Source organism: Heterodontus francisci, chromosome 48, assembly GCF_036365525.1.
Source record: "Heterodontus francisci isolate sHetFra1 chromosome 48, sHetFra1.hap1, whole genome shotgun sequence".
Taxonomy (NCBI): domain Eukaryota; kingdom Metazoa; phylum Chordata; class Chondrichthyes; order Heterodontiformes; family Heterodontidae; genus Heterodontus; species Heterodontus francisci.
The window spans coordinates 1,982,706-1,990,828 of NC_090418.1; the positions used below are offsets into that span (position 1 = coordinate 1,982,706).

Below are 8,123 nucleotides of genomic sequence, written 5' to 3' on the forward strand. Positions count from 1 at the left end.
CACCATTACTGAGACTAGCTCTCAATTCCAGATTTGTAATTAATTAATTAAATGTAGTAATTAATTGAATTTAAATTCCATTTGAACCCTTGTCCCCTGGGCCTCTGAATTACTAGTCCACTGACATTACCACAACGCCATTGTCTCCTCCCCTAACCCTACTCCTCTTCCCTTCCCCTTATCCTTTGTGAGTTCTGGTCCTTCCTGTAACTATGCGAGGTCTCTGTGGGTGATACATGATTCAAAAAAGATGAGTCCATATTAATCTTTTTAATAAATGCTCTTTTTCTGATCGCTGTCCACTGGTTGAGTTGCCCCGTGATCTGTTTTTTTTCCACTGGGAGTAACACAACATTTACATACTTTAAAAAAACTTTTCCAAACTCTCTGACCTGGGCACGGGTCCAGTTTGAGGTGGGGTGAGGCAGACAGAGAGGGAGGCTTGGGGACCTGGGACATGGAAGAGGGGGATTGAGTCTGTTCCTGGAGTTAAATGATGCCATTTTTGCAATGCTTTTTTCTGGGAGGCAATAACAGTGATCTGGACACTGAGAGACTTAAATTAGTGACAGATTTTAACAGCCAATAATAACAAAAGGAGATTGATTGATGGAGAAACTGGCAGGAAGATGGATTAAAAGCTGACAGTAACGAGCAGAAAGATGAGGATTAGTGTATTGATTTGGGTGAAGAAGTTGATTAGCTGTTCTGTTCTTAAAAGGTTAATTGCTTTTCTCTATTTCCCCCCTATTGCTACAAATATGGATCATAGTGACTGTTGTAAAATTTGAACACTGAAATGAAGCAATGGGGATATTAAAGAGTCATTATAAGCAATAACTGGATATAATGGAGCAGTCAATTCTTGTCAAGATTCTGCTTTACTTCAGTCTTTTAATCATCTACTGCCATTTGCAAGGGAGTTATCTGTAATTATTTCCTATTGTGTTGCCTCTTCCCGGCTTTTAAAGGAACAAACGCTTAGACTAAGTCTAATGGTACAACCTCAATGAACACTGGAGATACAGCTGAGAGATGCTCAGCCATTTGAAGGCATCACAGCGAGAAGCCTTGAGGCTGTTCTCCTGTATCAGGGGGGTGGGGGCCTGAGTTATGGGCACAGACCTGGGCTATTCAACCTTGAAAGGAGGCCCCTGAGAGATGGTCTCACAAAAAGGGTTTTGATGAGTAAATAAGGAGAAAGTGTTTCCAGTGACAGGAGGGTCGGTAACCAGAGAGACACAGATTGAAGATAATAGGTAAAAGAACCAGAGGGGGAGATGAGGAGAATGTTTTTCACACAGTGAGTTGTTGTGGCCACTGAGAGAGCGGTGGAAGTAGATTCAATAGTAACTTTCAATGATTTAGATGAGGGAACTAAATGTAATATCTCCAAATTTGCAGATGACACAAAACTGGGTGGGAGGGTGAGTTGTGAGGAGGATGCAGAGAGGCTTTAGGGTGATTTGGACAGGTTGAGTGAGTGGGCTAATGCATGGCAGATGCAGTATAATGTGGATAAATGTGAGGTTATCCACTTTGGTAGCAAAAACAGGAAGGCAGATTATTATCTGAACGGCTATAAACTGAGAGAGGGGAATATGCAGCGAGACCTAGGTGTTCTCGTTACACCAGTCGCTGGAGGTAAGCATGCAGGTCCAACAGGCGGTAAAAAAGGCAAATGGTATGTTGGCCTTCATAGTGAGAGGATTCAAGTACAGAAGGAGGGATGTCTTGCTGCAATTATACAGGGCCTTGGTGAGGCCACACCTGGAATATTGTGTGCAGTTTTGGTCTCCTTATCTGAGGAAGGATGTTCTTGCTATAGAGGGAGTGCAGCGAAGGTTTACCAGACTGATTCCTGGGACAGGATAGGATTATATTCGCTGGAGTTCAGAAGAGTGAGAGGGGATCTCATAGAAACCTATAAAATTCTAACAGGACTTGACAGGGTAGATGCAGGAAGGATGTTCCCTATGGTGGGGGAGTCCAGAACCAGGGGTCATAGTCTAAGGATATGGGGTAAATCTTTCAGGACTGAGATGAGGAGAAATTTCTTCACCCAGAGAGTGGTGAGCCTGTGGAATTCACTACCACAGAAAGCAGTTGAGGCCAAAACATTGTATGTTTTCAAGAAGGAGTTAGATATAGTTCTTTGGGCGAAAGAGATCAAAGGATATGGGGTGAAAGCGGGAACAGGTTACTGCATTGGATGATCAGCCATGATCATAATGAATGGCGGAGCAGTCTCGAAGGGCCGGATGGCCTACTCCTGCTCCTATTTCCAATGATTCTATGTTTCTAAAAGGGAATTGGATAAATACCTGAAAAGGAAAAATTTGCAGGGCTATGGGGGAAAGAGCAGGGGAGTGGGACTGACTAGATATCGCTTTCAAAGAGCAGGCACAGGCACGATGGGCCGAAAGGCCTCCCTCTGAATGTATCTTTTTGTGATTCAGTGACATAAGCAGAATATTCAGGGGTATGGGATTGGTAAAAGCACACTGTTAAATTCAAGAGGAAGACAAGGGGTTCAAACCAGTGAACTGGAGGTGAAATCCCTGGAATGATTTTAAACGATGTAGCAGTGTGAGCAAAAAGCTAGGCCAATTCTAGATGGGCGAATGACCATGGTCTGAAGGGTGTTAGATTTCATGCTGGTTGAACTCACCTTGTAGAAGTGTTGACGTGCATATTGTGTCTTTCATGCTGAGTAGGTCAGGGCATTGGCTGGTTTTGTACTGAGCTTTAGCAACAACAACTTGCATTTACATGATGCCCTTTAATGTAGTAAAACATCCCAAGGCGCTTCACAAGGAGCGTTATCAGACAAAGATGGACCGCGAGCCGTATAAGGAGATATCGGGACAGTCGTTCAAAAGTTTGGTCAAAGAGGTGGGTTTTAAGGGGCGTCTTAAAGGAGGAGAGAGAGGTGGAGAGGTTTAGGGAGGGAATTCCAGAGCTTAGGGTCCAGGCAGCTGAAGGCACAGCCGCCAATGCTTGAGGAAAGAAAGTGAGTATGGACAAGAGGGCAGAATTGGAGGAGGGCAGAGATCTCGGAGGGTTGTAGGGCTACAGGAGCTCAGAGGGATATGGAAGAGTTGAATTGATATCTCCTCTCCAACCTCTTCAATTCGATGGGATAAAGAGCTTTGTACTGAAGGAGTGGACCTGCGTGAGGTATCTGGCCATGTTGGCTGCAGTATGATCCATGACCAACTGTACAGGTGAGTGTCAATGTGGGGAAACTCTCGCGTTCTTTGGGAGATCTTTCAATCCATGTCCTCTCAAGGTTTGTTCCAGTTGAAGCTAATGGGTTGTGGTTCATGCTCTTGGAGCGCGAGCATGGTTGTATTACTCAAAGTCCAACAGTGCGTCTGCCTCATGGAAGGGCCAGTTCTTCCACTTCCTAGCCCACTCCCACCCCTCACCCCTTCCAAGATTTCTCCTCTCTTTGGGGGGAATCCAAAATTAGGGGCCATAAATATAAAACAGTCACTAATAAATCCAATAGGGAATTCCGGAGAATTCTTTCCCCAGAGAGTGGTGAGAATATGGAACTCACTACCACAGGGAGTGGTTGAGGTGAATAGTTTAGATACATTTAAGGGGAAGCTGGATAAACACATGAGGGAGAAAGGAATAGAAGGATATGGTGATAGGGTGAGATGAAGACAATCAGGAGAATGAAGGGTTGGGCTTTTGAAGACCTATGTTTTAAAGGGGTTGTTGAAAGTAGGAAGAGGGGTACAAGGTGGACAGGTTTAGGAGGGGCACCGTCAACATACCATCTAATTTTGTTTTGAAGTGCGCAGACGATTTGTTTAAGTGCACAGTCCCTTTAAATTTTTTTGTGCAGCTGTGAAGCTTAGAGAGAATATTGGAGGAAGTGACTTCAGCCTCTGACACCAATGATGGAATGAAGGAACATGGGAATGTGTAGTGCACCAGGATTAAAACATTAAACTCTCGGCAGCAATGGTGGGAACTGTAGAGGTGGGGAAGAGTGAGACCTCGGAGGGACTGAAGAAGGGGAAAAGGAATTTCAAGCTGATTTGCCTGAAGATGGTGAGCTCAGGGAGCTGGAAAAGGACAGTGGGCAGAGCAAACGGATGCTTGTTTGGGACAGGATGAGGGTGGTGCAATTCGGAGTGACTGATCCTGTCCTGGGAGTGTTTGATGCAGACAGTGTTTAGGGAGCTTTATTCTGTATCTAACCCCGTGCTGTACCTGTCCTGGGAGTGTTTGATGGGGACAGTATAGAGGGAGCTTTATTCTGTATCTAACCCCGTGCTGTACCTGTCCTGGGAGTGTTTGATGGGGGCAGTGTAGAGGGAGCTTTATTCTGTATCTAACCCCGTGCTGTACCTGTCCTGGGAGTGTTTGATGGGGACAGTGTAGAGGGAGCTTTACTCTGTATCTAACCCCGTGCTGTACCTGTCCTGGGAGTGTTTGATGGGGGCAGTGTAGAGGGAGCTTTACCCTGTATCTAACCCCATGTTGTACCTGTCCTGGGGAGTGTTTGATGAGGACAATGTAGAGGGAGCTTTACTCTGTATCTAACCCCGTGCTGTACCTGTCCTGGGAGTGTTTGATGGGACAGTGAAGAGGGAGTCCAGAACTAGGGGACAGAACCTTAAAATTCGAGCCAGGCCGTTCAGGGGTGATGTCAGGAAGCACGTCTTCACACAAAGGGGAGTGGAAATCTGGAACTCTCTCCCCCAAAAAGCTGTTGAGGCTGGGAGTTGACTGGAAATTTCAAAACTGAGATCGATGGATTTTTGTTGGGGAAAGGGATTAAGGGATACCAAGACACAGATCATCCATGATCTAATTGAATGGTGGAACAGGCTCGAGAGGCTGAATGGCCTCCTCCTGTTCTTGTGTTCTCTATCTACTCTATCAATTCCTCTAATCATCTTAAACACCTCGATTAGATCACCCCTTAATCCTCTATACGTGAGGGAATACAAGCCTAGTCTGTACTCTGTGTGGGAAAAGCCATTCTACAAAATGAAACTAATGAGCGAGCGACAGGTATGGTGAAGACACTGATAGTTTTATTTGCTTATTGGTGGGGTTTTGGTTGTTGTTGATTATCAGTGAGCTACCTCGCATTCTCCTCAATCAATGTGGTCTGGCGGTTCGTCCCAGTTGGGGTTGTCGCCCCGGGGTTTGGGTCCCCCTGATTTCTTGGCCATGATGATTTGATCCACGCTTAGCACCGTGATGGCCGCGTTGGTGGCCAGCTTGATGGCGGATTGCTTAACCAGGAAAGGGTCCCAGATCCCGGCCTGGGCTGCGTCCAGCATCTCGGCCCCTCCTGCCTCGATGTCAAATCCCATGTTGCGGCCCCCCTCCTGGTGAATGGCGTAGAGCTTGGCGATGACCTGCTGTTCCTTGTCCCCCGTGTTCTGGACCAGCGCCTCCACCACCGACTCGAAGGACTGAGCATACTCCTTGATGGCGTACTGATCCAAGCCAGGGCAGGATTCCCCATAGGATGCTACCTGAAGGGCCAGCTCCATCTCCGTCGCTCCAGCACCTGGAAGCAAGCGCTTGTCGCGGCTGAGCGTCTTGTAGGTGTTGACCCCATCCTTGATGGCCTCCTTGATGTTGTCCTGCAGGCTCTGGGTGGAGCCACGGAGCAGGATGGTGGAGACGGCTGACCCTGACTTCTCCTGCTCGAAGATCACCACTTGGGTGTCGCCGATCTCCTTCAGGTGCACATGGTCACAGTGCCCGATCTCCTGTGGGGCCGGAGTGCCCATCTTCAGCAGGGGCGTGGCCCCCACTGCCTTGCCCAGCCTCATCAGGTCGTACCTGGAGTGAAGCCGTACCACCATCAGGTGGTGCTTGTCAGCGTAGTGGAGGGCCAGGTCTCCCACCTTCCCACCCACCACCAGCACCGTCACCCCGGCCTCGACCAGCTCGCGAACCTGGGCCTCCATCACTCGCTCCTCCCCGTCCCTGAAACCCAGCATGTCTGCTGCCCCTTGGAGCAGGACTGTGCCCTTGGTTTCAGTCTGCGGCAGTTCAAAAGGGCAGCTGTAGATCACCACCTGGGCGTCCCTCACCGCTGTCACCAGGCTCTCCGTCTCCTTCTTGAAGGCCATGCCCCCCAGCACCAGCGAGTCTGTCACACCTGCCCCCAGTACCTTGCACACCCGCACCAAGTCCGCATCAAAGACCCCAGACCCCGACATGACTGAGACGCAGCTCTCGGCAACCAGCCGCGACAGGACCTCCTCATAGCCGTACTGTTTACTCATGATGGGGGTCCGCAAAGCCAAGGCCACGTCCCTCCGGTCCCACATGTCCTCCAGCCTGGCACAGCTCAGCGTCTCCAGGACCTCCAGCGCTCGGTAGCAGCCCTTGCGGTAGCCCTTGATCACTTCGGGCACTGAGAGGCCGGACCGCAGGAGTCCACCTGCCTTCTCCAGCAGCAAGCCGGCCAGGATGAGGACCAGGGCCCTCCCATCCCCCACCTCCTCCTCCTGCATCTTCATGGCCAGCACCATCATGTTGGCTGCGGGATGCTCGATCTGGAACTCGCGCAGCACAGTGGTGGTGTCCCCCGTCACCAGGATCTTCTGTAGGTGGTTGATTACCAGCTTGTTCAGGCCGCTCGGCCCATACGTGGCTCGGAGCGAGTGTGCCAGCTCCTTGCATGCCTCGATGTTGCGGAACACCACCTCCTCCAGCCCACTGAAATATTTGGCTCCGCTCGTCAGCATCTGCAGATAGCCGGGGGCCTTTGGAACATGAGACGCCATCACCTGTCAAAGCAAAAGAACCAAAACTCAAATTGGAGCCCATCTCTTTCTCTCTATCTCTCCATTTCTCTGTCTTTCTTTCTCTTTCTCACTTTTCTCTCTCTAACTCAATCTGTCTCTCTTTCTCTGTCCCTCGCTCTTTCTGTCTCTCGGTGCAGCACTGGGTCACAGGTAAGATACAGAGTAAAGCTCCGTCTACACTGTCCCCATCAAACACTCATGGAGGTTAGTGGTGTACTGGGTCTGTACGATCCCAGTCTTAGGGTAGGGGGACAAATTTTCCGATGCAGGTACCAGACTGTTCAATAGAGAAATATTAAAATTGAAACAAAACCAGAAATTGCTGTTCTGCGTTCAATTGGAAACTGCCTGAGAGTTGACAAGGCCCCAAGTGAGAGAATGAAATGCTCACTGCCGGGAACAGTTAGCAAATAGGTAAAGGGTTCACAGTAAGAAGATAAGCACATAAGAAATAGGAGCAGGAGTGGGCCATTAGGCCCCTTGAGTCTGCTCCACCATTCAACATGATCATGGCCGATCTTCTACCTCAACTCCCTGTTCCTGCCTGCTCGCCATATCTCTTCATTCCCTCAGTGCCCAAAAATCCATCGATCTCAGTCTTGAATATACTCAATGACTGAGCCTCCTCAACCCTCCAGGATAGAGAATTCCAAAGATTCACAACCTTTTTGAGTGAAGGAATCTCTCCGCATCTCTGTCTGAAATGACCAACCCCTTATCCTCTGACCCTGTGTTCTAGACTCTCCAACCAGGGGGAAACAACCTCTTGGCATCTACCCTATCAAACCCTCTCAGAATCTTATATGTTTCAATGAGATCACTTCTCATTCTTCGAAACTCCAGAGAGTATAGGCCCATGCTACTCAAACTCTCCTCATAAGACAATGACCTCATCCTAGTGTTACAGTCACCTGGTTCATGGTTTGTATTAATATTTTAGAGGTCACTTTTAGTTTTGGGAAATTAAATGTGTCGCTGTAAGAATTTCAAAAAGGTTGCAGACCACCCAAGATTTAAAGTTCAAAGTTTTTTCCATGAGTGCTTACAGAGACAGAATTAGAGAGGTGAGAGCCAGAAAACAGCAGGTGGCCTTGTTTAGTTGGGCAGTTGGAACCAGAAAGTCTAGAAGGGTTTGTTCTGTCATTTTTATCAATATCAATTATTCATGTGGGTATCAAAGAGATGTTTTGGGAGTTGAAGATAATTTGTTTAAATTGCTATCTGGGATATCCCACGTGCACCACATTGCCATGGAGACATGCAGGGGCTGCCTGTTGGTGTTTTGATCTGTGTGCTTGCTGACACATAGGCAGTTAGTTTTTGGAA

The 8,123-nt window shown here is 48.3% G+C and overlaps 1 pseudogene; it reads right to left on the reverse strand.

The window, feature by feature from the left end:
• Positions 1-5,123: 5,123 nt before the first annotated feature.
• LOC137357299 (T-complex protein 1 subunit theta pseudogene) lies at positions 5,124-6,776 on the reverse strand (annotated as a pseudogene).
• Positions 6,777-8,123: the final 1,347 nt, after the last annotated feature.